The sequence below is a fragment of the Schistocerca serialis genome, chromosome 7 (assembly GCF_023864345.2).
Source record: "Schistocerca serialis cubense isolate TAMUIC-IGC-003099 chromosome 7, iqSchSeri2.2, whole genome shotgun sequence".
NCBI lineage: Eukaryota > Metazoa > Arthropoda > Insecta > Orthoptera > Acrididae > Schistocerca > Schistocerca serialis.
Window position 1 is genome coordinate 245,508,988 of NC_064644.1, and position 12,276 is coordinate 245,521,263.

General features: G+C 41.7%; 1 protein-coding gene across 1 annotated transcript in view; it reads left to right on the forward strand.

Moving 5' to 3' along the window:
- Positions 1 to 12,276, forward strand: part of LOC126412633 (bumetanide-sensitive sodium-(potassium)-chloride cotransporter-like) — a 594,798-nt gene that overhangs the window by 336,325 nt on the left and 246,197 nt on the right. The window lies entirely within an intron of this gene.

Consider the following 12,276-nt stretch of genomic DNA (forward strand, 5'->3'; position numbering starts at 1 on the left):
AAACGGAGCAGGCTAAGACATTAGATTTCATCATTCATGGTTCAAATGGCTCTGAGCACTATGGGACTTAACATCTGAGGTCATCAGTCCCCTAGAACTTAGAACTACTTAAACCTAACTAACCTAAGGACGTCACACATATCCATGCCCGAGGCAGGATTCGAACCTGCGACCGTAGCAGTCGCGCGGTTCCGGACTGAGCACCTAGAACCGCTCGGCCACCGTGGCCGGCTCATCATTCATGACCTCACACAATTAGTTACAGCGACCACTACGTTAATCGGAATATTGTGATCATCAACCAAGTAGTATGTCAGACCACTTTCATTAGGCGGAGGATTTGTGCTTCTTCATAAAATGAATTCAACAGATCCTTCATACATGGCCAGAGTTGTTGAGTTTAAGTGTTCACTCACAGGTCACGCAATTCGTGCATATCACGGTGGAGGGATTACCATAAAGTATTTGCTAACCAATGAAATTGTGAATGGAAGGAGCAATAATGCCATTGCAGAAGTTATGATCAGTAGTAGTCTTCATGAAGAGTTCCAAGATAATTCAATTTATATGTAGAGAAGAGCGCAAACTTTAGAAGCACTCATGAGAATTTCGTGCTGTTTTTTTCTGGTACTTATATTAGCTACACAGCATTAATGAAAATATTGGCTGGTGGGTGGAGGAGGGGGGGAGGCAGATGGGATACCTATCACCTTAACTCACACAGCTGCCCCGACCGATCGGTTTTATGCAAGCCACAACGCCTTCAAAAACCCTATGTGCAATTTTCTTATTTCTCGCTCCCTATGCACAAACTATTAGCCCTGTAGAAAAAATGAACAGGACCTTTTTAGGAAATTTAATGACGTGAAATCTTGTCCTGTGGTATGTTTTCGCTGGAGGTCACGGTTATTGAAGTTATTCAAGAGAAACGCATTTGAAGCTCACACTTGAACGCTTTTCTTGAATACTTCAAAAACTATGGCCTCTAGCGAATACGTATCCCAGTACAAAATTTAACTACATTAAATTTCCTACAAAAAGGCCCTGTTCAATTTTTATATAGTTACACTACTTTGAGCGTACCGGGCGAGAGAATATGAAAATTTTGCAGGTGATATACGAAGGCGTTGTGAGTTGTATAAAATCCAGCAGCAGGGACAACTGAATCAGCCTGTATTCAGTTGAGCAGCAGTGGTGAAATAGGTCCTGATTCGGTGTATTACGAGCCATATTAGGCGAGTGTCTACCTCCAAAACATTTCAACTGCACAGTATTTTTCTCTCTCCCTTACTTCTGCATTTAGAACTATGACATTTGCTATTTTGTGTGGATAAATGAATGAACTATAAGGTGTTGACTTTTTCACTGTACAACAGCAAAATTCACACACTGCGATTGTACTTAGAGCTATTACACATTCTAAAGTATTAAGCGATGATAATAACCAATAAATAACACGACAAAAATTACATTAACTCGTCGTATTTTCTGTGATCAATCTGAGTTGTGCAAGATTTTATATCAATTGCTATCTCAATATATAATAAAATTATGAGACATTATCGAACAGCAAATATCTGTTACTTCACGACCTATCAACTGTAGAAAGTCTTTATTCGTAACAATAACACGTTTACGAGACATTAGTTTCGTCCAAGTGACCATATGCATACAATATAATCTCCAGCAGTGAGTTAGTTGTGTATGTTTCTAGTCTGTTTGGGGTACAATGTTTGTGATATTAAGGCGTGGAGAGCAATTACTTAAAGAGGTAGAATAAGACTGAGGCACAACGTCTACAGAGTGGTTCGCAGTCTGTGATAGTCACGTCCACAACGAAAACCGACGTCGCCAGGTGTACAAGAAAATAGATCTGAAGTACTCCTGCATCTGAGTCTGAATTTAGACATTGCATAATTCTGTAAATTGCATGGCAGAAGATTCTTCTCTTTCCGCCGTACAATAACTGATTAATGAAAAGGTGCGTCTTACTTGTGAGAGGTAACGCTACCATCGCCTGGGAAATGGAACAGTTCGTCATGGCTCATGATACTGAAGACGTCAGGTACTGTGCCTTTGTCAGGGTGATGTTACCAGATTCAGCATTTTGATCAAGTATATATCACTAGATACGGATAAGGAACTCTATTTCGAAAACCATAAATAAACTGGGCCTTTTGACAGCCACTTTGTGAAGGGTCAAGGGAAGGTATTGGGAAAAAAAGCAGATACCAGAGTCAATTACAGTGGGCAACAACGCTGTCAGCTAGCTTCGACTTTAACGAGGCAAATTGGATCACAGTATAACAGTTCACTAAGAAGTCTGTTGTGGAAACTAACGTAATCATACCATATGGGATCGTAATTTCATTAAGGCATATATGAATCACGAGTCGTCAGGTATTTGCGAGGATGTAGACAAGTAGCAGGTAAAATATTCGCCCGGGCTGATGGCACAAGGAACATGTTGATTCTGAAATATCGAAAACCACTGGAGACGATGGATGTATCTAGGAATCAGGATAGCATTCAGTCTTGTAGCGGTAGCCTCATGTTGCGGATATATACATGGAGTGAAACTGTGAAATTTCTTAAGTCAATCACAGTGCCTCAGAGCTTAAGACACGTAAATCTGACGGACTATCACAAGGAAGCCTTAGCTAGCACCGTGCTAAAAATAAGTACACTTGTTTACTTAGGTATGTATTGAACCTGGCAGGATTAGAGCTTTCATGCCCTCTCTTAGCTCTAAATGGACATCCTTAGTGAGTTAACATTGCAGTATGTAGCAAACGAGCAGTATATAATAATAATAATAATAATAATAATACGAAGAAGAAGAGTAATGAGGAGAAGAAGAAGAAGAAGAAGAAGAAGAAGAAATACCACTTTGTATACGGTATTTCAGAAATACCACTCTAATTAACATTGTGCAAAATGATTTCTTTGTTTCTTTCTTTTTCGAACATATGAAATGACTTCTACGAACAATGTATGGCAGCATTAAAGAAGGAATCAAATCTGTGTGAGTTGACTGGAAAGACAACAGATATAGAATGGAATGAGGAAGACATGGATTGTGTTGACAATATAGCAGAAATACTGGTTCGCTGCTGGACAGAAACAGGATAGCTGAGATATTCCGAGGGACAGACTAAGCCAGTGATAGCAGGTAGCTACGGATTTAATCCTGAATCCAGAGTGATTCTGTTTAAGAAGCAGGTTATTGGGTGGAAAGTTTCAAACTCGTATGACTGAAATGGAGAATATGCATAGATATAAGTAATATGTTGGACTTGACAGATTTTACATCGCAGTTATCGAATCATAATAGCTATTTGATATGCGAGGAGACACTCGTGACTACGAAACCGACGAAGAAAACAGAATGTTTGAAAATGGCACTATTTTCGGAGCAACATGTATGGGCACTAGAGAGTGTACTCGGCGAGAACGTTTCCTGCAGTGGAAGTGGGCCTCGGTATGTTCCCGGGTCTCCTTTGTCGGCAGAGAGCAGTCTGTGAATCTCATTCAGTCAGTCATACCTCCATAAACTGTCGAGCAACTGCCACAAAAGTCGGGCTGTGGCAGACGCCGGTTTGTGTGTTGGACAGTGAAGACCGCACCCGATTTACCATCCTCTGGAGTGATATGAGGTAGACATTTTTGGTTTTATGCGTTAGCTTTAGAGGCCCAGACTCTGAAATGTTGCTCGGCCAGCATGGGAGCACCATTCTGACTTGCTCCAAATATTTGGTTTATCGAATGAGAATGTGTCGATCCACTGACATGTGAGAGCATGGTGTGCAAGGGCCGAACAATCAAAGTAACACTTCTTCAGTGGAGTGCCAAATCTGTGATATAAGCTTCGAGTCTTATATGCAAACATATAAATAAATATGTAGGCATAAAGAATAAAAATATAGAATGGTTCAAATGGCTCTGAGCACTTTGGGACTTAACGTCTGAGGTCATCAGTCCCCCAGAACTTAGAACTACTTAAACGTAACTAACTAACCTAAGTACATCACACACATCCATGCCCGAGGCAAGATTCGAACCTGCGACCGTAGCGGGTCACGCGTCCGGACTGAAGCACCTAGAACCGCTCGGCCACAAAGGCTGGCTAATATAGAATGTTCACGTAAAAAATTCGGAGACATTACTCTTCAGCATGCCCTCGAATGTATAACGAAATTCTAAATGGTAAAAACTGCACCAATATCAAATTAGATCAGCCTTGTGCAAAGACTGGATACTACCTCTCCATGTAGAGAAATGTCAAGCTGCGCGCTTCAGGAAATGTAAAAGCGTGGTGCCTTTGACTATTGCATTAATAAGTTATATACAAATGTTTGGGAGTAAAGTGTGTAGAATTGGAATGACAAATAGACTCATCACTAGGCAAAACAACTGACATTTTATATTGGGAAATAGCGGTCTGTCTATAAAAAATTACTAAAAAGCAATTTAATGGCCTGTACCTCAATACTGTTCGTATGTATAGGACTCATACGATGTCAGACGTACAGGGGACATCAAACGTGTACGAAGAATGACGGTGCAAAAGACGACAAGCTTTTTTGGATGGCAAGGGAAACATAAAAAAAATCTTAAGTGTCAGATACTCTGAAAAACATGTGGTACACGTCACGAGAACCTGTGATTATACAACAAACAGTAAACTTTGCCACACACTTCAAAATGATTTTTAGAGTGTGTCTGGAAATTTATGTAAACAGAGTGAGACAGTAATAAAGATCACCACAGCTGTATTTCAGGTTTTGTTTTACTGTAGCACCGGCGGTTTTCTTCTAAATGAATATCTGTAGGTTACATCGATAATTCACCAACAGTCTTTGTAGCTAATTCTCACAAAATGGTAGAAAGGTGGTGGCGTCATGACTGTATCACTTTCGGAGAATCAGTTGCGAGGCCTGTTGCTAAATGCTCCATCTCCATATGGAAGGAACTCGGTTGTAGAGCAAAAATTGAAGGAAGAATACAGTTGTGGTGGTCTTTCTTATCATTACATTATTCATCTGTGGAGGCACAAAATGAACAAGATTAGAGTGAGAGACACGGCGCAATGGTAGAGACACTGCAATGTGAGGGACGGTATTCAGATTACAGTGCAGCCAATCGGGTTTAGAATGCCGGTAGCTTCCCTAAATTACCGGTATTAGCCTCTAAATCAGCTCAGAGATTAATTTTCTTTCCAGGACATATTCGATCTGTGCATGTTCTCCTAATGACTTGGCGCCAGCAGGACATCAGACTCTTAACCTTCAGTCGTCATGTGGAACAGGTAATACAGAAATACTGACTCGCGAGGTACGCATTATCTCCATCTTCTTAGCGGTTGGGTTTCTTAATCACCTCGAGACTCCGGGTGCTTCAGTGTAAAGCCACTGCCGGTTATTACCAGATGCGAATAATAAATTAATCTCTAATTATAGCTCTGCCAGCGGAACTTTCTCGGGAGAAAAGAAAATACGATTAAATAGACGTCACGAAAATGGTAGCCCTCAAATGCAACTGGTGATCAGGTCTGCCGGCCACATTGCGTCATACATCGAGCGATTAGCTGGCGTACAGGATTTTCCTGTCAACTCTGCCCAGCGACAATGGTCTTTCTATCAGCCGTTGTGCGATAACGACTGTCGTATACGTAATCAGACGTCAGTGTGGCGCCAAGCGCTACTTAGGGTGCCGGTTACTCGAGAGCAACACGTGTACTTCTATTACTGATAAAAGTCTGCACATCTCGCGCCAGATAAGCTCCCACGCCAGGTGGGTGCTACAAGAGCGTGGGAACTGTACAGCACCTCTCTCTCCCTCTCTCTCTGTCTGTCTGTCTCTGTCTCTCTCTGTGTCTCTCTCTCTTTCTCTCTCTTTCTCTGTGAGTAGGGTGGTGGAGGTCATAGAAAGGAAAACAGAAAGGAATATTAGGGTTTAATGTCCCATCGACTACTAGAGTGTTGGACCCGGAGCGCATTGGGGAAGGATGAGGAAGGAAATCGGCTGTGTCCTTTTCAAAGGAGCGATCCTTACTTACCGTAAGCGACTTAGGGAAATCGTAAACCTGCTGTCTTACCACTCTGTTCACCTCAGAAAAACAGCCTCATCGAACAATCTTAAATATTTGTTGTATGTATTCCAATATTTCTATTGTGTTTTTCTACTTCGTCTGGTACCAGGGAAGTTATTCCCTGACACACTAGCAGATATCCTATTACGCAGGATGTTTCAAAATCTTTGTATAAAACGTCTTGGGGTGTGAATGAACTAGTACAGAACAACTTTTGTGTGAAACAAAATTTTCGAGCCATGCCTCGGGTATGGATGTGTGTTATGTCTTAGGGTAGTTAGGTTTAAGTACGTCTAAGTCTTGGGGAGTGATGGCCTCGGATGTTAAGTCCCATAGTGCTTAGAGTCATTTGAACAAAATTTTCTTTCACACTTCTCGGCGACGCTAGAAGTCTTTTATTCAATTTTCCGCCCTGGGATGATATTTCACCGAATTAGCCGTTCTACTTGTATTAACAACATGAGCTGCATCTGCTTACTACCTACCCCAGTAAATTGATAGAGTGATTTTCAACAAGGAAACCTTAATAATGAGTATCTGTAAATGGAGAAAGATATTTTAGAAGCTCGGCCGCCCTTCTATCACGCGTAGCAAAAGACAGCTATGGGCAATTCATAATACGTATTAGCGCCGCAGTGTGCCTACGCTCTGGCGTCTCTCTGGGCATCACCAGTTATAAGAGGGACGTTCAATAATCAGTGCAACACATTTTTTCTCGACAATTTCAGTTGAAAACACACGGAATTTGTTCTCGCTTCAGCCTCTGCAGCTTCATGAAATTCCGATAGGTTGCGCTACACGTAGCCTTTAAAATGGTGTCTGTAACGGATTTGCGTTCCAAGCAGAGAGTTCGCGTTGAGTTTCTTTTGGCGGAAGAACAGAGCATCTCAGAGATTCAAAAGGGCTTGAAGAATGTCTACGGAGACCTGGCAATGAACAGGAGCACGGTGACTCGTTGGCGAGGAGTCTGTCATCATCGCAATCAGTTGGCGCTAACTGGCCAGTGTCCCGTGCGACGGCCGGCTGCACACAGCTGAGACCCCTGATATGTTGGAACGTGTGGACACTCTCATTCAAGGTGACTGACGGATCATAACCAAACACCTCTCTGCTCAACTGGACGTTTCTCTTGGTAGTACTGTCACACTCGTCCACCAGTTTGGTTACTCAAAGGCGTGTGCCTGCTGGGTTCCCTGCCACCAAGCAGAAGATCATAAAGAGTATCTGTTTGGCCCAATAAAGGATGCACTCTGCGGAAGCAGTACGTGGGTGATGGGGACATTATTGATGAAGCAACACATTGGCTCCGACGTAGACAGTAGGGTGGTACCATGGGGGCATACAGGCATTCCCAATAAGTTTATGTAAGACCGTTGCATCGGACTCAGATTACATTGAAAAATAGGGTTTTCTAGCCAGAAGAGTGAGGAATAATGCGACGTATTGGAATCCTGACTAAAACCAAACTGTTTTCCCAAAAAAAGTGTTGCATTACTTATTGAACACCTCTCGTAAAAGAGGATTAGCATCGCTGGGAAACATCAGAGAACATTTTGCCTGCAACGGATGACGTGATCTACCACCCCTAGGCGGTTGATTCACGCAAAGTCTCAAAACCCCTTTATATTATCCTGTCCCTTCTTCTAGTTAATTTAATAGATGTATTCCGTTTCTCGCAGGATTTTCGACGTACTGCACCATATTATAACCCCATCTACTTTTTTAATATTTCTCGTTTGGCGAGGAATGATCTCTTTGCCTGTACTTCCTTACTTCGTCTGTGATGAATTTCCAAGGTTGCAGAATTCCTTCACTTCAGAACGTTCATTGGCCCCAATTTTGACCATAAGTTTGATCTTTCTTTTCTGCAAACCAAATCATTGCCATCCGTAATCCTAATCTTAATCCCACTTCTGAACCTTTTTTTTTTTTTTTTTAATTTTCTTTATTGCTTCTTCGACACGTGGAAGGAGTAATACTGCATCCTTGCCTTACGCCATTCTTAATGCAAGCACTGTTTCTTGGCATTCCATTCTTATTATTCCCGCGTGGTTCTTTGTACACACTGCTTATTAATCGTCATTCTCTACGGCGTATATCCATTTTCCTGAGGACTTAAAGCTATCTCTCTGGTACCATTATCTTTTCTAAAGCCATAGTGATCGTCAGTTTCTTTCCTCTTTCTTTTGTATATTTTTTAGGTCAGTAACTTGGAAGCTTATGCTGTAAAGCTGATCGTACAGTAGTTCTCGCATGTGTCACACCCGGTATGTGTGAATACTATTCCTTCAGACAACCTTGTGGGTGGGGCAACCACAGGTTGGGTATCAATACTCGCTTCAGCTGTAATTTGGTCCTTTATTACTGTACCACTACCGGTTTCGTGGCGTTAAAATCTTAAAACAATTTACTATACCAGGGTTGTTATTTCTTCTGGATTTATTGTTATACAGATGTCACCTGAAGAGTTGGCTTTAACGCCACGAAACCAGTAGTGGCACACTAATAGAAGACTAAAATACAGCTGGAGCGATTATTAACACCCAAGATATTCAAAATGGCTCAAATGACTCCAAGCGCTATGGGGCACCACAACGGCCGGCCCAAAATAATCCTTCAGAAGTCTGGCGATATGTGTCTAGTCTCAAAATTCAATAGAATAACGTTAGTAATGGTTTCTTGACACTTCCTACAACGATTCTAGAAATTCAGAAGGAATGGTTTCTACCTCTCCTGATTAGTTTGATAACAAGCCTTCCGAAACTCTGTGAAACTCTGATACTAATTCGATAATATACATGCTCTCCAAATCGATATCCATTTCTTCTTCTGCTACTTCAACATACAGTTCTTCCCCATCGCAGCAGAGACACGCAATGAACTCTTTCCACCTATCCGATCCACACTTTTAACTAATGGACATCGTTATGCACTGTTATTGTTGAAAATTTTGCTATCGAATTTTCCTAAAGTATTTTCACTATCCTTCATACTGACAGTGTCTTCCTAAAGAGAATTTGTTTTTATTTTCTTTTTCGCTTTTCCTGCTGCCATTTCACTTACATCCCCAGGAAGCCAAGCTGACCGAGAGGTCACCGCGTGACCGCTACATTCGCAGGTTCGAATCCTGCCTCGGGCATGGATGTGTGTGATGTCCTTAGGTTAGTTAGGTTTAAGTAGTTCTAAATTCTAGGGGACTGATGACCTCAGAAGTTAAGTCCCATAGTGCTCAGAGCCATTTGAACCATTTGAGCTCAGGCCAATGCCTTATAAAATGGCCATCCCAGCTTTCAGATGAAATTATTTAGTGAATCCCTGGGAAACCTATATTTAGATGCTAGGACTTTTAATTGAGCCGCCTACTCCCAATTTCTTAAACACTTCATCACCTAGCTGTGTATCAACGGCCTTGAATTTGGATCTCATGTGCAACAGGACGGAAAAACAAAGTTTGAGTTCATTCTCGCCTCAAGTGGATTTCGTATGAGACTCTAGACTGATGTTGTAGCACACCTTTTGAATTCTGGCAACATCACTGGAAAAAGATGTGATGTAGATTTGACGCAATTGGACGTGAAGAAATAATGCTCTGAGAGATCTGCGATCTCTCGTCTGTCATATCAATGATGGTTACTCGCAGCTCGTTTAATGTTGGTCATCTATTTCCTACTTGTAAGGGTCTTTACCCATGACGTGTCAAATTAATTATTATTTTTTAAACTTCTCTAATGTTGGACGGGAAATAATATGGGCTATAAACTATACGAAGAACAAGTTTAAGTGTTAACCCTATGCACAGAAAGAAGTAATAACATCCAGCCGTAAGTTATGGTGCGCAAAATGTTATTCATAAAAACAATTAAGGATCGAATTAACACACTGAACATGGATTCAGTAGGTCTATGTAGTCTTCAAGTGGTGAGAAACGAAGGAAGCTCATTTAACACATAGGGTGTGCTGCGGAGCTCCCATGGAGAAGAGTTAGTAAGGAACGGTTCTAGGATGAGATTTAGACGTGAATTTTAGAGGTAGCTGTCTCCATTTCTGATATTCTGACGAATGGCTCCACTAGTCATGACAGTCAGTACGCTCAAAACTACGTAGCAAATTGGACAGTAACATCATGAAGAAGGGTCGGGCCCATGCACAGTAATCCCTTGCGCAGAAAAGAAACATAGAGCGTTCCGCATGCTAAAACAGCGGCCCACGATTACAGTTGGCTTTACACGGTGCTTAAGTTTTTTGCCGGTTGCTAACACTACTGAAAATAGACGACCAGAAGGTGCGGTCCTTTAGTACTCCCCCGCTTCTACTGAAGAAATAGATCATTTAATACAACATACAATATGTTTGCAGACGATATGCGACCACTCCATCCATCCAATTGGCAAATGTCGATTTAGGTTTGTATGCCAAAGTGGCGGTTTATCTGTTGGAAAATGAACACCCGCTGTTTCTGCTCCTTTGTGAGTTGTGGCATTAACCGACATATAAACGTGTGGAGCTACAAGTGATTTCCCTTTGTTCTCTAGGCAAGAAAAAATGGGCCAAGCATAGAACTTTGGAAATGGCTACAGACCAAACTTATTTTTGAACTATCACCTCAACGGAGTCACAGAGTTTCACATTCTCTATAAGCGGATATTAAGTCTACTGAATTTTCTAAATAAATGAAATATTTCTTCGTCACTCTTGGTGACTCATCTGGAAAGCCCTTTAGCACTTCCCAGCGCGAGGTGGCGTAGTTGTCAGTATATTGGGCTCGTATTCGGGAGGACCATTGTTCAAAATCGCGTCCGACTATCCAGATAAAGGTTTCCTGTGACTTTCCTAAATCACTGCAAGCAAATACCTGGTTGGCTCTCTTGAAAAGGGCACGGCTGATATCCTTCTCCATCCTTTCGTAATCCGAGTTTGTGCTCCGTCTCTAATAACGCCGCTGCCGACGACGGGACGTTAAACTCTAATCTTCTTTCTTTGCTCAGACATTTCAGTAATGGCAGTAATGTTCTTACAAAACGCCTTTCTCTTTGTGTGGTCATCAGGTTGTGGTTTATATGGGATATACTGCGACCATTACCGCAAAATCTTTTTCACATGTGATATTTTTGACTTGCTCCTTGCATTTGATTTCTCTGAGTAAATGTGAAACTTCCTCGCGATTTGTTGACTGCGTACTCACATTTAATCCCGCGCGCAGCCTTTCCCTTAAAGACGCATACATTCTCTGCCACGAAATTGCTTATCACACCTTCTCAGCGACGGCTCTGGAGAAGCAAGATATAGAATTTGCCATTAAATGCCTATCGAACGGGAATAAAAATTTATATTAGCTCAAATCCAACAGTTCCTCCATGAGCAACATCGTGTACCGTCATGTTATATCTAACACATCACCAGTTATACAATGTGGTCCATTGATCGTGACCGGGCCAAATATTTCACGAAATAAGCGTCAAACGAAAAAACTTCAAAGAACGAAACTTGTCTAGCTTGAAGGGGGAAACCAGATGGCGCTATGACTGGCCCGCTAGATGGCGCTGCCATAGGTCAAACGAATATCAACTGCGTTTTTTTAAATAGGAACCCCCACTTTTTTATTACATATTCATGTAGTACGTAAAGAAATATGAATGTTTTAGTTGGCCCACTTTTTTCGCTTTGTGATAGATGGCGCTGTAATAGTCACAAACATATGGCTCACAATTTTAGACGAACAGTTGGTAACAGGTAGGTTTTCTAAATTAAAATACAGAACGTAGGTACGTTTGAACATTTTATTTCGGTTCTCCCAATGTGATACATGTACTTTTGTGAACTTATCATTTCTGAGAACGCATGCTGTTACAGCGTGATTACCTGTAAATACCACATTAATGCAATAAACGTTCAAAATGATTCCGTCAACCTCAATGCATTTGTCAATACGTATAACGACATTCCTCTCAACAGCGAGTACTTCGCCTTCCGTAATGTTCGCACATGCATTGACAATTCACTGACGCATATTGTCAGGCGTTGTCGATGGATCACGATAGCAAATATCCTTTAACTTTCCCCACGTCAGATCCGGTGAACGTGAGGGCCATGGTATGGTGCTTCGACGACCAATCCACCTGTCATGAAATATGCTATTCAACACCGCTTCAACCGCACACGAGCTATGTGCCGGACATCCATCATGT